The following is a 21,404-nucleotide window of genomic DNA, read 5'->3' on the forward strand; positions in this document are numbered from 1 at the left end:
CTCCTTTTCATCCTTTTAGGTCTCAGCCTAAATGTTATCTCCTTGAAGACGTCTTCCCTATCTCTATATCTGTCTATTGCTCCTTACCCTTTTATTATTTATGGAACTATTACTCCTCCAAAACTTATCACAATTGGTATCTATGTGGTTTACTTGTGCTCCCTCCACTAGAAGGTAAGCTCCTTGAGGACAAGTATCATATGTCTTACTCACTATCACATTCCCAATACCCAACAGTGCCTGATTCATATTAGGTGCTGAATAAAGATTTCACAAGTGAGTGAATAAATGAAACACAGGGCTGCTACATCTTGCTTTACTTTTGCTCCTAACAACTTGACCATTTGAGGTCATTTTATATAAAGTATAATCATTTTATATAAAAAACCTGACCAAGTCTCACTCATGGCCAAAAAAATTTGCATTCTGGAGGAAAAAAAAACTGATGCTTTTTTTCCCATGTTGAACTGATCAGTTTAAAAAAGGTTAATAAATGACAAAGAATTGCTCAGAATGGGTAAAAGACTATAACAGACCTTTCCAGAGTCATAGTATCTCTGCAGATGGCAATGTAGATAGTTCCACTGTGCTATTTTTCAAACTGTTTTATATTCAGGTCTTCTCCTCAACTGCCCTTTTTAATGTCTGGTAGATTCAGGGAGACTAAACCCCTGACAACTATTTTTTGAAACTAGGAAGTGGTACTTTTTTTTTTTTTTTAATTATGTTTCTTCTTATTTGAAGAGTTTTATTTTAGAATCTTAAAAGAAGATCCAATTTGGATGGTACTTTTTGGCATGATTTCCTCATTATTCAGTTATGCTAACTGGATGTGTTAAATGTGTGAATACTTTAAGAGGATTGCAAGCTGACACTTTTGTTTCTAGGAAATTTGTTCTTTATAGTCTGCATAGTTTATCATCTTTTGTCAATGCTAATGGAGATTAAGGATCTAACACTATAGCTGCCATTGTTTAATAAAATATGACTTCTATTAAATACTATTTAGTTATAATTCTGACAAAGTAATGCACACTCATTTTAGAAAATTGGGGAAAGACAGAAAAGTTAAAAAAAAGAAAAAATTAATCTACAAAATTCTACCTAAAAATAATCCCGTTACTGTATTTTGTTACATATCCTTTCCATCTTTTTATCTACATATAGACATATTTATTCATTCAACAAACACTTATTGAGTACCTATTCTGTTTCAAAAAGAAGTCTAGCTGCTGCTGACCAAGACAGGTGAGATCCATACATCCATGCAGCTTGCATTCTAGAGGACAACAAATGAGAACACTAACAAAGCCATCAGTGATGACAGCTATGAAGAACACAAAACAAGTAATGTGACAGAGTGAAGGTCATGAAGGGTGAGACAATGAGGGCTAGTTACTTTACAGAAGGTTAACAGGGAAGACCTTTCTAAGAAGAGAATATCTGACCTAGACCTAAAGAATTAGGAAGCACCAGTCACGGGAGGATGTTCAGGAAGGGCATTCCATGCAGAAGGAACAACACACGCAAAGGTGTCTGACTGTTTCTAGTAACTGCCACAAGGTAAGTGTGACTGGGGCTAGAGAATAAAAAAGCAGGGATCTCTTATATTCATCATGCATTCTGACCAGCTTCGTGCATATCTTTCCATTTATATTTTTGACCTAGAGAATTAAAATTTTCATGTTGTCAAGTCAATCATTTTTTTTCTCTATGGTTTCTCCCATTAGTCTCTTACCTAACCTTCAATCAGAAAAATATTCACCTATATCTTCTTCGAATGCTTTTATTATTTCATTAATATATCCACAGTTTATTATGACATAGGATGAGGATTTAAGTAGCGTTTTTCCCTAAATAATAACACGTGCCTGAGCTCAACTTTTTGAATAATCCTTTTTTCTCTGCTAATTGTGATGACATCATTATCATATACTTATTTCTTATATTGAAGAAAAGAGTGATATGAGTGGACTGATCTAAATAGTCTTTTAGGACATTTATTCTTGCAACAGTTTGAAAAAAGAATTAAATGGTCAAGAACTTAACAGATGGAAGACCAGTTGGAAAACTACAGTAGTCATCCAGACAATAGAGGCTAAGGTCCTGAATGTGGGTCATGACCCTAAGAATGGAAGAGAGCTGTAAGAAAAACACTGAAGACATCAAGTAAGCAGAACTCATCAAATGACTGGATGTGTGGCTGAAAAGAAGCAAGGGGAAAGAATCAAAGATGATTCTGAGTGCAGCCCAAAGTGCAATGCCTCCATATCTTGACTCATGTTGCTTTTTCATACTCATATGCCCACTCATTATTCAAAACTCGAATTAAATACTGGAGCAAGGCAAAATCAACCAGTCTTTCCTCTTAGCACATTAGAAGCAGAGATTAAGGAACCCAATCTATAAATTGAGTCCCACAATGATTTTAAAGGTTACTAATCCCATCTATCCCATCTCCCTTCCCCAAAACCTTGCTTATCTAGAATTTAGCTCAATGGGCTGAATCATACTTGTTTCACCTCCAGCTTCCCAAATCTTTACTTCTTTTTCCTTCAGGGCAACAAATGTGGCTTCCCTCTCTCCCTCATGATAGATTAGCCTCCAACAGGAGGAATTCAATTGACCCTTAGGGTTGTGATAAATGCTAAGACAGTTAGGTAATTCTTGGCTATAAGTCACTCTTCAACAAACTTGATCCAAGCCTTTCTTTTCCTCCAAACTAACCTCTTTAATATCCTGGTGAATGTCTCTCTGTAGAAGTTCTTCCAACCCAATCACTTAGGTGGGACAAGTCTTCTCCAGGTATTCTCCCTGGTGGTTTCAGAGGTGAGGGGGGCTATCTAACCTCTCTTCTGTCAAGTCAGTTTATTTTTTTTCTAGGTAGTCAAAATTATAGAAGACAAACATAAATATGACAACAGTATGCTGCCACCCACTTCTACCCGTGGCATTATAATGCATAGGGTTATAAAAGTGTTTATCATGTTTACTATAGGAATGTTGTTAAGACAGACAGGAGATTGGTGGTTGCCAAGGGACTACTCAGTGGGTACGGAATTTTCATTTTATGAAAAATTCTGGAACTAGATAGTTGTGATGGCTGCACAACAATGTGAATGCACTTAATGTCACTGAATTGTACACTTTAAAATTGTTAAAATGATAAATTTTATGTGTATTTTGTCACAATTTTTTAAATTGTGTTTTCTTATCTTGTTGCTGAGGATGTTGTTAACTAGATTTCAAAATACCCTCTCTATAAATATCCATGGGAGGAATGTCTCATTATATTACTAATATTGTGAGCTGCACAGTAGATCACATTTCCCTTTAACACTGGCCAACAGGAAGCTTTAAGCCAATTTTTGGGGCCTTCCCTGGGAAGTGCATAGGATTTCACAGCTTGTCTTTTTGTACTAAGGTAATTCCAGGCTCCACTGTACCTTCCTATCCTTAGTTTTTCCTTTGCTTCATTTTTCATTCTCATTTTCAATTTATTTTATCTTGCTACCATATATGGATCTTTGTAAGATAGCTTAAATCATTTTAAGAACCTGGCAGGATATAAATAACCTAAACATCAGAGAATGACCAGATAACGTGTTTACTTATTTTGTCTCTCATAACGTGGTCTCTTTTCCTGATATAAACTCCAAAATGGTTCTTGCATTGAGATTGCCAAGAAATCCTATTAGACGTGAAACACATTTTTGTTAAATAATTAGCTTCCTCATAGTGAACATCTTCTTTTTACTGACTTTATTTACACCTGGTATTTTCCATTGTTAACTGAACACCAACCATCAAGCACCATATTACAAATGCAGTGATAATGATGAAATGTCCTTAACTCTGAGTAACAGCCACTGTTGAGAAAACAAATCCTATTTACTCTCTGTAAGGTTTTTACTGCTTTCCATGATTACAAGGAAAAAGAAGTTTAGCAATGCCTCTTGTCCAAAGCGCAAAAAAATATTGCTACATTTTGGTAAAAAGGAATAATAGATAATTATGATGTACATTTTACTTATTTTGTGGCAAATTGGGGAGAACATAAATAATTCCTCAAAGCACCAATGCAAGCTTTGAGGAGGGGACTGTGTCCCAGAAAACAGAAGCTGGTTGCAATGACAGAGAATATTTTAAAATAAAAGTCCCCGTAGTTGGTCAGGAACAAAGATTGAATATGGACACTTGGAATATGTCTTGGAGACTAGATGGGTCATCAAGGCTTTATTGTTGACTGATAATACGGTGGCAATATTAACGAATTTATCTACTCAACAAATGCAGGGTCCATCTGAAAGCCTCCAATGTCAGTCACTGAGGCCCACTGCAGACCCCAAGAATTTTAGAAGGCAGAAAAAAGAAAGGACCAGAACCACATACATATACTTTAAACCCTACCTTTAAGATATTTAACTGAGCTCTTCTGAATTCTCTCTTGAACCAGAAAGGTAGTGATTAGAGATTAATGTCAGATGTATTACCAGGTATAATCTTATGTTGAAAGAGCATCATGATTCATAATTGTCAGAAGACAAGTTGTCACCACGCCTGTTGGTTTTCTGGTACAGACAGGTTCTCATTCGAAGCTCACAATAGCCATATTCAAGCAAATGAGAAAACACTATCTGAGAAGCAATTTCTCTACACTCACACAGAGTAAATGGCAAGACCAGGATTCAAAACAGGATCTGTTTGCATCCAGCACCAGTGAACCTAACCATTGCACCGCAGTGCCTCGTGGGCTCACCCAGCAACCATGACAAAGCACTCTCACACACCTCTGAGGAACCAAAGGAAACGCTGCTGCTGCAAAATTTAAAAGTTCAAAGAGTAGTGGTTTTCACTAAGTCATCTGGATTGTGAGTGCAGAAAGCAAAAATAAAACCTGGGTGTCCTAACACTCAGTCCAGAACTTTTGCACTATAGCCCATGCATGAGTGTGCACATGCACATGCATGCGCGTGCACACACAGAGTAACAGGAACTCAATCTTACAATTGCAGGCTGCTGCTGATGCCAGGCAAAACATGCATCACCTTACACTGAAGAAGCTGTGAAAGCAGAAAACTCAATCTACCATTTTAATAAAAAATGTGAGAAACTGAGAAGATGAGCTACGAACTCATCTACTACGCCAAATCACTTTGCGCCTATCTGGCTGTTTTGCTATTAATCATTTCTTTACTGTGCAGTCAGCAGAACTTTATTTAAGTCTATTCAGTGCTTTGTCGGGTCCACTGTAGAGGTCCTGTGACCAAGTGGGATGAGATTACAAGACCATCATTGTATCCTAAGGACCAGGAACTGTGCTCATAACAGCAGTCTTCAAGTGGAAAAGATTAAACCTGGGGAAAGATGATCTTTTTTCCCAAGACTGGAATACTGAAATTTCCTGACATGACAACTTATATTCTAGCAATTACAAATCTTGGATTTAAGATCTTAAACTGCATCTGTAATCAATCTCCAATCACTACCTTTCTGTTTTAACACAGAATTTTTTTTAACATTTTTATTGGAGTATAATTGCTTTACAATGGTGTGTTAGCTTCTGCTTCATAACAAAGTGAATCAGTTATACACATACATATATCCCCATATCTCTTCCCTCTCGTGTCTTCCTCCCTCCCACCCTCCCTATCCCACCCTTCTAGGTGGTCACAAAGCACCGAGCTGATCTCTCTGTGCTATGCGGCTGCTTCCCCCTAGCTATCTATTTTACATTTGGTAGTGTATATATGTCCATGCCACTCTCTCACTTTGTCCCAGCTTACCCTTCCCCCTCCCTGTGTCCTCAAGTCCATTCTCTAGTAGGTCTGCATCTTTATTCCCAGCTTGCCTCTAGGTTCTTCATGACCACTTTTCTTTTTTTTTTAGATTCCATATATATGTGTTAGCATATGGTATTTGTTTTTCTCTTTCTGACTTACTTCACTCTGTATGACAGACTCTAAGTCCATCCACCTCACTACAAATAACTCCATTTCGTTTCTTTTTATGGCTGAGTAATATTCCATTGTATATATGTGCCACATCTTCTTTATCCATTCACCTGTTGATGGACACTTAGGTTGCTTCCATGTCCTGCCCATTGTAAATAGAGCTGCAATGGACATTGTGGTACATGACTATTTTTGAATTATGGTTTTCTCAGGGTGTATGCCCAGTAGTGGGATTGCTGGGTAATATGGTAGTTCTATTTTTAGTTTTTTAAGGAAACTCCATACTGTTCTCCATAGTGGTTGAATCAATTTACATTCCCACCAACAGTGCAAGAGGGTTCCCTTTTCTCCACACCCACTCCAGCATTTATTGTTTCTAGATTTTTTGATCATGGCCATTCTGATTGGTGTGAGGTGATACCTCATTGTAGTTTTGATTTGCATTTCTCTAATGATTAATGATGTTGAGCATTCTTTCATGTGTTTGTTGGCAATCTGTATATCTTCTTTGGAGAAATGTCTATTTAGGTCTTCTGCCCATTTTTGGATTGGGTTGTTTGTTTTTTTGATATTGAGCTGCATGAGCTGCTTGTAAATTTTGGAGATTATCCTTTGTCAGTTGCTTCACTTGCAAATATTTTCTCCCATTCTGAGGGTTGTCTTTTCGTCTCATGTATGGTTTCCTTTGCTGTGCAAAAGCTTTTAAGTTTCATTAGGTCCCATTTGTTTATTTTTGTTTTTATTTCCATTTCTCTAGGAGCTGGGTCAAAAAGGATCTTGCTGTGATTTATGTCATAGAGTGTTCCGCCTATGTTTTCCTCTAAGAGTTTAATAGTGTCTGGCCTTACATTTAGGTCTTCAATCCACTTTGAGTTTATTTTTGTGTATGGTGTTAGGGAGTGTTCTAATTTCATTCTTTTACATGTAGCTGTCCAGTTTTCCCAGCACCACTTATTGAAGAGGCTGTCTTTTCTCCATTGTATAGCCTTGCCTCCTTTGTCATAGGTTAGTTGACCATAGGTGTGTCGGTTTATCTCTGGGCTTTCTATCCTGTTCCATTGATCTATATTTCTGTTTTTGTGCCTGTACCATACTGTCTTGATTACTGTAGTTTTGTAGTATAGTCTGAAGTCAGGGAGCCTGATTCCTCCAGCTCCGTTTTTCTTTCTCAAGATTGCTTTGGCTATTCGGGGTCTTTTGTGTTTCCATACAAATTGTGAAATTTTTTGTTCTAGTTCTGTGAAAAATGCCAGTGGTAGTTTGATAGGGATTGCATTGAATCTGTATATTGCTTTGGATAGTAGAGTCATTTTCACAATGTTGATTCTTCCAATCCAAGAACATGGTATATCTCTCCATCTATTTGTATCATCTTTAATTTCTTTTAAGTAAGAATTTGAATAAGATTAGATTAATATTTTATAACTAGGGTCTTAAGTTTTCTTACAGATCTGGTTCTTTTTCCTTACCTATGTCTTCTGCTCCCAAACTAATTTGGGGATGACAGTGATTGCCTCAGAGGCCTTCAGGCTATTCCTTCCTGGTGTCTGATGCTTAGAATCATTCTTCTGGTTACTGAGTTACCTAGAGGGAATGGGAGCATTTTCTATCACGCCTCCTAAATTGACCCATCTGAGCCAAATAAATACCTAAGACACCCTGGATCTTGAAGCAAAGGCCTATACATTGGAAGACACTAGTCCAAAAAACAATAATGCCTCCAAGGATCCATCTCCACTAATCCCACAGCAGTACACTCCCTAGGTCTAAGCATCCTCCCTAGGAATGGTCGTAAACTGTAGTGCATCTAGTGTTGATGATCTTTCTTGAACCAAGCTCAACTGCCATTAAGTTCCAACTTCAGGAGCTCATCCAAGGTAGAGGTGTCAAGTGTCAGCATCAATCCAGAGAACATGAATAGAATCCCTTTTCTAAATACCATATTCCCTTCCAAGACAGAGTCACCTGAAGCAGGGGCTTTCTTCATATTACTTCAATTGTTTTCTATTGCTTAGTGAAGCAACAACCCAGAACATAAAAACAAAAGATGCATTTGGTGAGGAGTAGAATATTTTACCTTCTTACTTTCATTCCAATCCTAGACATCTTTACCTTTTTATGACTCCATCCCCCTACACTCCATCCCAAGGTTGAGATAATCATAAAACATTCTTTAAGAAATCTTTGCGCCATATAAAGAGGGCTCAGAAAGAATATTTTCACAGCATTAATTATATCTTCTAATTCCTTCCATCAGCACCTTTCAAGACATAAATTGCATATGCTAGGCCAAATGATGTTTCCATACAAGCTAGTTATCAATTTTATACAGATTAGTAAAAGCACATTCATTCAGATCCCATTAATTTGATATTCTCATGAAGTAGGATGGTGATTTAGCTATATTCTGTGAAAAAAAATGACTATCTTAAGCAAATTAAGACAAAGTAATAAGAGGACTACAGAGGACATGAGTCTTCAATCTCTTCTAACTACGTTTTTTCAAGAAGTATTGGTATACACATATCACAAAAATCTTCCTTCATCAAATCATTGTTGCTATTTTCTTTGTGCCAAACAGGTACACTCAAGGAATTTACAATCTGTTAACTACAAACTAAAAGTTTCCATAGTTAAAAATCATTCTTATGATTGGATTTTAAAATTATCTCATAGGCATACAAAAGAAGGTCACATACACATAAATCGTGAAGCATAAAAATAATTACTTCATGACTTTACCACCTACCCTCAGAACTAGAATATTCCCAACATCCCTGTACTAATCCACACGCCCCATTCTAATCCCCTCAGCTGCCTCTTCCTACACCCCCACCAGAACTAACCACTAGCCTGCTATCTGTATTTATCATTCCTTTGCTTTTCTTATGGTATTACTCCATATGTATGTATTCTTAAATAATAAATTAAGTTTCACTTGCTTATAAACTTAAAAAATGGTATTTAGCTGTGTGGGTTCTTTTGTGACCTGCTTTTTTTCACTCAGTATTATGTTTTCAAAATTCAGGCATGCTATAGCAGTGTAGCTGTGATTTCTTCATCTTCACTACATATAATATTCCATTTTATTTATATAGCTATTGTCATGGTGCTGGATATTTGGGGTATTTCCAATAATTTTCTTTCACAAATAACATGCTAAACAGCTATGAACATCCTTGCATGTATATAGTGTTTATATGCAAGAGTTTCTCTAGAATATACCTAGGAAAGGAAATGCCAGGTGCTGGGATATATTCAAGTTTAAAAGATAGTGCTAAAAATCATTTTGAAAATGGCTGTACCAATATTTACTTTCTTTAGCAAGGTATAATTCTCCATTGATCCATATCTACTCCAACAGTTAATATTGGCAGATTTGTCTTTTTAATTTTGTTAATTTAATGAATGTGTAATGTCATATCGTGATTTTAACTTATAATTCTTAATTACCAGTAAAATGAGCACATTATCATATATTTACTGGTCATTTGGATTTCTTTTGGGAAATGTCTACCCAGGCCTTTCGTTCATTTTATATCAGCTTGTATTATTCTTATTGATTTATAGGTATTATTTATTTCTAAATAAAATCTTATTTATTTGCAGATACTAGTACTCTGTCAGTTACATGTGTTGCAAATTACATCTCTTGGTTTGTGACTTATCTTTTCATTCTTTTCATGGTGTCTGTTGTTGAATAAAAGTTCTTCATCTTAAGGTAAGTAAATTTATCCACCTCTTTTATGGGTAATGCTTTTTATCTTTTAAGAAATCATATCCACCTCTGAAGCAAATCAGATAATAAATCTTTCCTCTGATCTATTAATTATTTGTCCCTGCAAATAGTTTTAATTTCTTTTAAATATTCTACAATTTTAACCAGTAGTTGAATATTCCTAGAACCACCTGAATCAGAATCACCTAAGTATTTTTAAAACGCTAACACATGGTCTTTATTTTTCCCACAACTATTTATTGAGTAAATTTTATATACCAGGTTCCACTCTAAGCCTGAGCAGACAGAAGTAAATAAAACAGACAAAACTAAAGAATGCATACTAAAGGCCAACAGGTACATGAAAAGATGCCAAACATCACTAATCATCAGAGAAATGCAAATCAAAACCACAATGAGGTATCACCTCACACCTGTAAGAATGGCTATCATTAAATGGCTATACACACACACACACACACACACACACACACACACACTTGTCTATATGTATCTATCTATACCTATATATCTCACAAGGATATGATCAGGGATTCAAACAAGGCCCTTACTTTTCCCAAAAAATAATAAGTTTTTTTCTTGTTCAAAAAATCATCTTGCCAGGGAGATCAGCTCGGTGCTTTGTGACCACCTAGAGGGGTGGATTAGGGAGGGTGGGAGGGAGGGAGACACAAGAGGGAAGACATATGGGGATATATGTATATGTATAGCTGATTCACCTTGCTATAAAGCAGAAACTAACACACCATTGTAAAGCAATTATACTCCAATAAAACTGTTTAAAAAATAAATAAATAAACAAAAGAACACCAGTCATACTGGATTAGGACCCACCTTAATTACCTCATTTTAACTTGATTATCTCTGTAAATACCCTGTCTCCAAATAAGGTCACATTCTGAGGTACGGGGGTTAGGGCTCCAATGTCATCTTTTAGATCATACCAGCATCCTTCAGAACTGTCTCTCAATAGTGTCCTAAAGGCAAGATCTAGACATCATCAATAGATTACAAGCCACATTCTGAATCTAATAAAATCCTAACAATTAGATGCAAGTATAGTTTAGTCTTTTATGTTCCTATATGCCACTGTCGTAAAAAGATTGCCAACTCTAGATGGCCTTGATGTTTTTTGTTTCATGTTCTGCATTTAGATCTTTAATTATAAAAACAATATATGATCATAAAAATTCAAGCCATACATAAGGGAGCAAAGCAAAATACCTTCTCCAGCCTCCTCCCCTCCTTGTCTCGAGTCCCATTTCACAGAGGGGTTCCATGAAGAGTACATTCTTTCAGATCGTTTTAATGCATGCACATATAAAATATTTTCCTTGGAGGAACCAAGATGGTGGAGCAGAAGGACGTGTTCTCACTCCCTTTTGCAAGAACACCAGAATCACAACTAGCTGTGGACAATCATTGACAGGAAGACACTGGAACTCACCAAAAAAGATACCCCACATCCAAAGACAAAGGAGAAGCTACAATGAGATGGTAGGAGGGGCACAATCACAGTAAAATCAAATCCCATAACTGCTGGGTGGGTGACTCTCAGACTGGAGAACACTTATACCACAGAAGTCCACCCACTGGAGTGAAGGTTCTGAGCCCCACGTCAGGCTTCCCAACCTGGGGGTCCAGCAACGGGAGGAGGAATTCCTAGAGAATCAGACTTTGAAGCCTACTGGGAATTGATTGCAGGACTTCGACAGGACTGGGGGAAACAGAGACTCTACTCTTGGAGGGCACACACAAAGTAGTGTGTGCATCGGTACCCAGGGGAAGGAGCAGTGACCCCAGGGGAGACTGAACCAGACCTACCTGCTAGTGTTGGACGGTCTTCTGCAGAGGCGGGGGGGGGAGGGGGGCGGGGGGGGCTATGGCTCACCGTGGGGACAAGGACACTGACAGCAGAAGTTCTGGGAAGTACTCCTTGGCATGAGCCCTCCCAGAGTCTGTCATTAGCCCCACCAAAGAGCCAAGGTAGGCTCCAGTGTTGGGTTCCCTCAGGCCAAACAACCAATAGGGAGGGAACCCAGCCCCACCCAGCAACAGTCAAGTGGATTACAGTTTTACTGAGCTCTGCCCACCAGAGCAACAGTCAGCTCTACCCACCACCAGAGCCTCCCATCAAGCCTCTTAGACAGCCTCATCCACTAGAGGGCAGAGAGCAGAAGCAAGAAGAACTACAATCCTGAAGCCTGTGGAACAAAAACTACATTCACAGAAAGATAAACAACATGAAAAGGCAGAGGGCTATGTACCAGATGAAGGAACAAGATAAAACCCCAGAAAAACAACTAAGTGAAGTGGAGATAGGCAACCTTCCAGAAAAAGAATTCAGAATAATGATAGTGAAGATGATCCAGGACCTCGGAAAAACAATGGAGGCAAAGATCGAGAAGATGCAAGAAACGTTTAACAAAGACCTAGAAGAATTAAAGAACAAACAAACAGAGATGTACAATACAATAAATGAAATGAAAACTACACTAGAATGAATCAATAGCAAAATAACTGAGGCAGAAGAACGGATAAGTGACCTGCAAGACAGAATGGTGGAATTCACTGCGGTGGAACTGAATAAAGAAAAAAGAATGAAAAGAAATGAAGACAGCCTAAGAGATCTCTGGGACAACATTAAACACAACAACATTTGCATTATAGGGGTCCCAGAAGGAGAAGAGAGAGAGAAAGGACCCGAGAAAATATTTGAAGAGATTATAGTCGAAAACTTCCCTAACGTGGGAAAGAAAACAGCCACCCAAGTCCAGGAAGTGCAGAGAGTCCCATACAGGATAAACCCAAGAGGAACATGTGGAGACACATAGTAATCAAATTGGCAAAAATTAAAGACAAAGAAAAATTATTAAAAGCAGCAAGGGAAAAACAAAAAATAACACACAAGGGAGCTCCCATAAGGTTAACAGCTGATTTCTCAGCAGAAACTCTACAAGCCAGAAGGGAGTGGCATGATATACTTAAAGTGATGAAAGGGAAGAAACTACAACCAAGATTACTCTACCTGGCAAGGTTCTCATTCAGATTCGATGGAGAAATCAAAAGCTTTACAGACAAGCAAAAGCTAAGAGAATTCAGCACCACCAAACCAGCTCTACTACAAATGCTAAAGGAACTTCTCTAAGTGGGAAACACAAGAAAAGAAAAGGACCTACAAAAACAAACCCAAAACAATTCAGAAAATGGTAATAGGAACATACATATCGATAATTACCTTAAACGTAAATGGATTAAATGCTCCAACCAAAAGACACAGGCTTGCTGAATGGATACAAAAACAAGACCCATCTATATGCTGTCTACAAGAGACCCACTTCAGACCTAGGGACACATACAGACTGAAAGTGAGGGGATGGAAAAAGGTATTCCATGCAAATGGAAATCAAAAGAAAGCTGGAGTAGCTATACTCATATCAGATAAAATAGACTTTAAAATAAAGAATGTTACAAGAGACAAGGAAGGACACTACATAATGATCAAGGGATCAATCCAAGAAGAAGATATAACGATTATAAATATATATGCACCCAACACAGGAGCACCTCAACACATAAGGCAACTGCTAATAGCTATAAAAGAGGAAATCGACAGTAACAAATTAATAATGGGGGAGTTTAACACCTCACTTACACCAATGGACAGATCATCCAAAATGAAACTACATAAGGAAACAGAAGCTTTAAATGACGCAATAGACCAGATAGATTTAATTGATATATATAGGACATTCCATCCAAAAACAGCAGATTACACTTTCTTCTCAAGTGCACACGGAACATTCTCCAGGATAGATCACATCTTGGGTCACAAATCAAGCCTCAGTAAATTTAAGAAAATTGAAATCATATCAAGCATCTTTTCTGACCACAATGCTATGAGATTAGAAATCAATTACAGGGAAAAGAGTATAAAAAACACAAACACATGGAGGCTAAACAATACGTTATGAAATAACAAAGAGATCACTGAAGAAATCGAAGAGGAAATCAAAAAGTGCCTAGAGACAAATGACAATGAAAGCACGATGACCAAAACCTATGGGATGCAGCAAAAGCAGTTCTAAGAGGCAAGTTTATACCTATACAAGCCTACCTCAAGAAAAAGAAAAATCTCAAGTAAACAATCTAACCTTACACCTAAAGGAACTAGAGAAAGAAGAACAAACAAAACCCAAAGTTAGCAGAAGGAAAGAAATCATAAAGATCAGAGCAGAAATAAATGAAATAGAAACAAAGAAAAAAATAGCAAAGATCAATAAAACTAAAAGTTGGTTCTTTGAGAAGATAAACAAAATTGATAAGCCATTAGCCAGACTCATGAAGAAAAAGAGGGAGAGGACTCAAATCAATAAAATTAGAAATGAAAAAGGAGAAGTTACAACAGACACTGCAGAAATACAAAGCATCCTAAGAGACTACTACAAGCAACTCTATGCCAATAAAATGGACAACCTGGAAGAAATGGACAAATTCTTGGAAAGGTATAATGTTCCAAGACTGAACCAGGAAGAAACAGAAAATATGAACAGACCAATCACAAGTAATGAAATTGAAACTGTCATTAAAAATCTTCCAACAAACAAAAGTCCAGGACCAGATGGCTTCACAGGGGAATTCTATCAAACATTTAGAGAAGAGTTAACACCCATCTTTCTCAAACTCTTCCAAAAAATTGCAGAGGAAGGAACACTCCCAGACACATTCTATGAGGCCACCATCACCCTGATACCAAAACCGGACAAAGATACTACAGAAAAAAGAAAATTACAGACCAATATCACTGATGAATATAGATGCAAAAATCCTCAGGAAAATACTAGCAAACAGAATCCAACAACACATTAAAAGGATCATACACCATGATCAAGTGGGATTTATCCCAGGGATGCAAGGATTCTTCAATATATGCAAATCAATCAATGTGATATACCATATCAACAAATTGAAGAAGAAAAACCATATGATCATAAAAAAAATTTTTTTTCCTTTTTTTTTGGCCAGTTTTCCTCTTGTTTTTAATCTGAATTTTCTAATGTGTCTGAATGAACATAACTTACCTAAAAATGAAAAAAATAGAAGCTTAAAAAATGAAATGGAAATTTTATTGTAAGATATCTTAAGTGTATCTCTAGAAAGGGGAAAACAAGACAGAAATGCCCTTAGTGGGGAGAAAGGTAACTTATTTGTTTGCATATTGCAATAGAAATTCCCCTTAAGTTCATTATCAGTTCAATTACTATTCAGTTGGGAAAGAACCAACTAGCACAGTTCCTGGCACACAATAGCTGCTCAATAAATATTAATTAATTAATTAATTAGGCAAGAAAGTAGTCTCCAGGAAACATCTTTTGGGACTAGAGAATCTGGCTTAGGAATCTGTGGGGGTACAGGTGGTGTTGTCATTGATTCTTCCAACTAACAGTTGGGAGTTTCAAAGAGAAAGGAGGCTATGGGAGGTGAAAGACTAGCTATGCAGATGGTGTCAAAGAAGAAAATTTAGGTTTCTGGACTACAATCTAAAACAGCAAAATGATAAAGCTTTGGGCTAGAAATGCAGCACACGTTAGTAGTACAAGGAAGCATATGTTTGTCCGAAAATGAACTACCCTGATTAAAAGCAATGGAGCAGAAGGGTGGGATAGGGAGGGTGGGAGGGAAATGCAAGAGGGAAGAGATATGGGGATATATGTATATGTATAGCTGATTCACTTTGTTATAAAGCAGAAACTAACACACCATTGTAAAGCAATTATACTCCAATAAAGATGTTAAAAAAAAAAAAAGCAATGGAGCAGGAGATCTGGACACTGGTTTAAGCTTTGCATCAATTAAGCATAATTAAACCAAATCACAGTACCCATTTCATCCTAGTCACTTTTAAAATGACAATACAATGCCTATGAGCCTTTCTAATCTTTTTTAAATCTTAATATTAAATGTATCTCTAAAGGGAGATGAGAAAATGAAAAAGTGAGGTATGGATCCACTTACTAAGGAGTCCTAGCAGGCATGACATAGAAGGAATTACAATAATGCCCAAGGTACCCAGTGGTGTCCACAAGACTGTAACTAAGAACAGATTCAGAAATAATACAGTCTCAGATGATTATACACTATTATGTAGAGTATGGATAGAGAACAAAGAAATCTTGATATTTAAGAAAAAATAATAAAGTCAAATGCAACATTATTGTTGTCCTCAGACTTGGTAGGCAGCTGCACACAAATGAAATATTGTGGTTGATGTAAAGGAAGGAGAGGCAGAATTTTACTGAGTATAAATAAAATATACACCTGCTCAGAGATTCTTAAATGTGAGGGTAAAAATACCCCAAACAATATAGGGGTAAGGATAAGAGAAGAGAAGACTCTGATCATTCATTAATCCATTCATTTATTCAACCTGGTTGATATTCAAAACATTTAGCAACTGGTATGGTACAACCAATCAGAAGGTACACTTTGGCCAATCAGAAGAGATACCAGCTATAAACAAATGGAACAATAGCAAGGGGCACCTGGTGCATGTGTGCTGACCACCTTCCATCCCTGCATTCAGCAACTGAGTACATAAGAACAGTGTGTGTGTCTGTGTGTGTAAAATACGGAATGCTTCTCACCATATACACCCTCACCTTACGTGACATCTTAGGTCCATATTATTGTTAATAAAATTGTAAGAGTACATCTTTTCTCTTTCAAGAAAAATTTTGTAATTTGCATTTAATTAAAAAACTCATTTTACTGTAAATATTTGGCTTACTCCTGTGTTTGGTTTCAAATAACCACAAGTTCTTTTATACCATGTTTTGCTCATTCTTGGGCCATTGGAGTAAAACATCCAATAACTTTAAGTGTTTCTCAATGCTTTGCACATATGAGAATGTGTTTCTCCTGCCTTTACACATGAAATCTAACAAACAGGTATTAAATTTGTGAGGTCTCAAGAGTTTCCTCATAGAAATTTTAACCCATTGCTCCACTGTTCTCTAGCATTTGTCATTCCTCAGTAGAATTCTGAGCCAGCCAGAGCTTTATTCCTTCACAGGTAAACATTATACACATTGAGATTTCTCTCTTCATCTAAGTACATTTTGCCAGTAAATATGCAGGTGTGATTCTCTCTTTTCATTTTTTAATTCTTTCATTTTTATAGATTCCTTTCAGGAAACTTTTCCACTTTTATGTCCCCATTATTGCTTCTGTTTCTATTTATGTCTATTCTTTCTTTATGCTATTCTTTTCTCTCTCAAAACAGCTATAACTCTTATTAACAAATAGTTTTCTAAAATGTCTGTGTATATATATAAATACATATATGTATAATTTTTAGCTTCATAATTTACAGATACACGAAACTTTCAGCCTCAGCCTCCGAGTCAGGCTGCATCCTTTCTTCCTCTCCCAGGCTCTGCCGCAGTTCTTCCATTGGCTTCATGTTGTTGTGGCAGATGTTGCTGAAGTGGCGGTAGTGGTTGTTTTCATCATAAAATGAGAAGCAGCCTGCCCAGACAGCATGTTTGTCAACAGACAGGTTTGGTTTGTTCTTTTTTTTATTTCCTTGACTTTGTTCATTGTACACTTGGATGCTGATCACATCCCTTCTCTGGGATCTAAAATGAAGGGCATGTTGATGTACCCAGTCATGGTCGGTCAATGGTAGATCGGGGATGAGAACACAACTCTTTTGACTCCGTACTTTTTCCTGATGCTACAGCATAAAAAGAGTCAAATGTACACAGATATGACATTGTAATAAAGCGGTGATGCTGATATCACAAATGTATTTCTATGTGAGTGCATATGTAAATAAATACATATAATTCATAATGACAGTCTACTCTATGCTCCTATTCTATAACAGAGGAGGATTCAAAATAACACTAAAGCCAAAGATAATATAGTAAAATATATTGTTACCATGATGGTGTAAGCAGAGGGCTCAGTACAGCTTATCTGAAAAGTAATTCAAAGAGCACTATATACTGAAGGAAACTGAAGGACTTCTTTCTTGTTCATAATATATATTTGATAATCCTTATCCCTTTGGCTTTCTTATTTGCCCTAAAAGAGCCTGTAGAGTTACATAATCGCAAAAGGAAATGCAGCATGAAGAATGATTTTCCATTTTATGCCATCCACTGATAAGTGATCCAATTTATAGCAATGTCAACAGTCCTTAACAAAAGTCAGAGATTAGATACTGTATAAAAACAAACTAGGCAAATGAATAAATAGCTTTGAGAAATTGCTGGTACTTAATAAGGGAATTTTATAATGAAATTAAAAGTTAATTCACCTATATATAATGATATTAGTAGTACGCGAAACGACAGTATTTCACTGCAGCATTTCCTGAATGCCTTCTCTGGCCCTTCAGTGGCAAGACCTTTATACTACACATATTTATAATCTTAACTCTTTGCAGCATCGTTGTCATATAGGAGCATTTTGAACTCTTCAACTTTATGGGCAAAAGTCTGAAAGCCACTCATATGATACCACAGCAAAACTCCTCAGAGTCTTGCTAAATATTTAATAAGCAACAAATTGTTAAAAAGACCATTAGCATGACCTCACAGTCCCTTTAGAAGTTTAAATGCAAGTTTCTATCATTTAATTGTAGAAAGATTACTGGATTTTTGTATCTGATTCTGTTACCTAACAACCCATCAAAAATTTGCTTCTCAATTCTAAGCAGATTATTTAGCTTCTGCTTTTTCAGTTTGAATAAACACAAAATAATTCTAAGAAATTCCTCCCAAGATTATGTAGGTAAAATTCACTTGGATTCAAATCCACTGGTTTTTAATTATGTTTTGTTTTTTGTTTTTAATATAAAATGTTAATTTAATAATGTAAACTAAAGGAAATGTAGAGACATTTTTAAATTATGAATAAATTATCAGCAGTACTTCCATCACTTAGAAATAATCATGGTTAACAAAGACATTTATTTCGGTTGGTCATTCAGTAAAATTCTACTGTGACTTTACCATATACACAATATTGTGCTAAGTGCTAATAAATACAGCAGTGAACAGGGACCAACCCTTGCTCTCATGAAGCTAAGAGTGTGATAGGAAAGAACGACACTGAACAAGTAGTTGAAAATTTGATCAATAGTTCCAGTGTGGTGGTTCTGGATACTTTGGGTGCATCAATCAAAGATTTATATAGTCTATGATTTAGAAAAGGGTTCCCGGGCTTCCCTGGTGGCGCAGTGGTTGAGAATCTGCCTGCCAATGCAGGGGACACGGGTTCGAGCCCTGGTCTGGGAGGATCCTGCATGCCGCGGAGCGACTGGGCCCGTGAGCCACAATTACTGAGCCTGCGCATCTGGAGCCTGTGCTCCGCAACAAGAGAGGCCGCGATAGTGAGAGGCCCGCGCAGCGCAGTGAAGAGTGGCCCCCGCTCGCCGCAACTAGAGAAAGCCCTCGCACAGAAACGAAGACCCAACACAGCCAAAAATGAAATAAAATAAATAAATAAATTTAAAAAAAAAAAAAAAGAAAAGGGTTCCCCAAAGAACTGACGCTCTCTCCTCCCACCGGAAGGTAAGCTCCATATAGGCAAAGATCTGTTCGCTACAATTCCTAGCACAAGGGTGGAAAAATTAGATGCAAGACAACTCTTCAAATAGATGGGAAGGATGAGAGATAAAAGGAAAAGGAAAATTACAGGTTAACAAGCTCATTGAAGGGAGGTTTACAGAAGTCTTATTTGAAAACATCTACTTTCTCTGTGAAGTAGGCAGTAATTTAATCTGCTGCAAATTTAAGGAGAATTGGGAAAAGAAGGTGTCAGAATTGAGTAGAAGGGAGAAAGTATAAAACAGTTGTGGAGGGCTAGAGTTTGAGCTGTTGAGGAAACTGGTAAGCACAGACCAGTGGAGGTTCGTAACCACAAATTTATATTGACACCAATTTGATCAGATTGTGGCTTTTTTACTCACAGGACTAGAAAGCTGAGTGCAAATAAGGCAAAGGCAGACAGTGGGCTCATCTAGTGTTGGGGTTTTGCCCCTGACAGATACATTCTAAGGACAAGGGACAGGAGAGTATAATGTGCTTCAGGTTCATCTATTCTGTGGCATGTATCAGTAGCTTGTTTCCTTTTGTTATTATGAGTATTATTCCATTGTATGTATATACTATAGTTTGTTTATCCATTCATCAGTTAACAGACATTTGTATTGTTTCTACTTTTGAACTATTACAAATAATGCCATTATGAACATCTGCATGCAAGCCTTTCCTTGGATAGGTCCATAGGAGTGGAACTGTCAGGACATCTGGAAAATATATGTTTAAATTTTTAAGAATCCATGAAATTGTTTTCCAGAATGGCTACACCACGTTTCATTCCCACCAGTAATTAATTCCTTCATCTTACCAGGATTTTTACTTTAGGCACAGTGAGTCCTTTTGACCTACAAATTCAAATGGTTTTCCAGTGAGTAAAACAAAACATTTTAATTTTAACTTATTTTCCATTGATATTGTCGGTCTTTTGGATAATAGCTATTCTAGAGGGTGATATCTCATTGTGGTTTTAATTTGTACTTCTCTAATTACAATTTAACAGGTGTTTTGGGACATTTCCCTATACTCTTTGCTTTGCTGGGATGGCTCCATTTTTAATTCAGTTCCTTGTTCTAATATCTCATCAATTAACTCTTGTCTCAAAATCTCATGTTTTCTTTAACTCATAGTATAGGTACATTCTGTTTCTTGCTAAAAATTGTTCTCAAAAGTATTTTTTCTCTATCCCTTTCTATTTTCTTTGTTTATCTCTTATAATCATTTCATAATTTCTGTCAGGTTCCATCTGTTTTGTTTTGCTTTATTTTCATCCTTGAATGAGGACAACTTTAACCTGAACTGTTCTTTACCCTAAAATGATCTTGTTAATTTCTCCCTGAGTCCCTTCCCTGGACACCATTAAATTCCTCTTAAATCCCAAAATGAAGGAAAGTTCCATAATCTAGTAGCCTGGGGAAGAGATCTAGGACTGCGGGGAGTCTCAGCAGTTATCTTTTGGTAATCATGTCTTTGTTGAGTAGCCACAGCCACCTGTCCGTATTTGACTCTCTACTCCTTGTACTCATTCTTCCTCACATTAATGCCCATCATTTTTGGGGTGACCATCTTATTAGTGAGAAGTCATGCCAAGCAAAGGCCTGATACCTGCTGTCTTCCTATTTGGTATGACAATAGTACTCTTTGAGCCCCATCAGAGCCGCTTCCAAATGTTACTGATCTATAGTGAAAAAAGGAGCTCCACGTGGCATGGCCCTCACTAGAGAGTCTTCCTTTATCCATAAAATTTATTCATCTTACCAGGATTGTCACTTTAGGCGCAGTGAGTCCTGCAAACTCAGGTGGTTTTCCAGTACGTAAAAAATTCTTAAAGCAACTTATTTTTCATTTGTTCTGATCTCTTTCTATGGCATTTATTCATATTTTAATACCTGCTCTATTTTCCATTCCTCTGATTTTTCTGTCGTCTTCACATTTCCATATCCTTTTCTCTATATTCCAAAAAAGCATTTCAAAATTGTCTTCTGCATATCTTATGTAATTTCCTAAAATCTCTTTTGCCTTGTGTGTTCCTAATTCTGATTTTAAATCTGAGATTATGTTTTTAATTTAATTAAACTCTAAGCCAGGTCTTTATTTTTGTAT

The 21,404-nt window shown here is 36.9% G+C and overlaps 2 long non-coding RNA genes across 2 annotated transcripts in view; one reads left to right on the forward strand and one right to left on the reverse strand.

The window, feature by feature from the left end:
* LOC309663986 overlaps positions 1-21,404 on the forward strand; it is a 403,267-nt gene that overhangs the window by 214,967 nt on the left and 166,896 nt on the right. The gene's annotated exons all lie outside the window — the stretch shown is intronic.
* LOC309663983 overlaps positions 1-21,404 on the reverse strand; it is a 255,899-nt gene that overhangs the window by 69,238 nt on the left and 165,257 nt on the right. The window lies entirely within an intron of this gene.

The sequence above is a fragment of the Balaenoptera physalus genome (assembly GCF_965194825.1).
Source record: "Balaenoptera physalus genome assembly, chromosome: 7".
Classification (NCBI taxonomy): domain Eukaryota; kingdom Metazoa; phylum Chordata; class Mammalia; order Artiodactyla; family Balaenopteridae; genus Balaenoptera; species Balaenoptera physalus.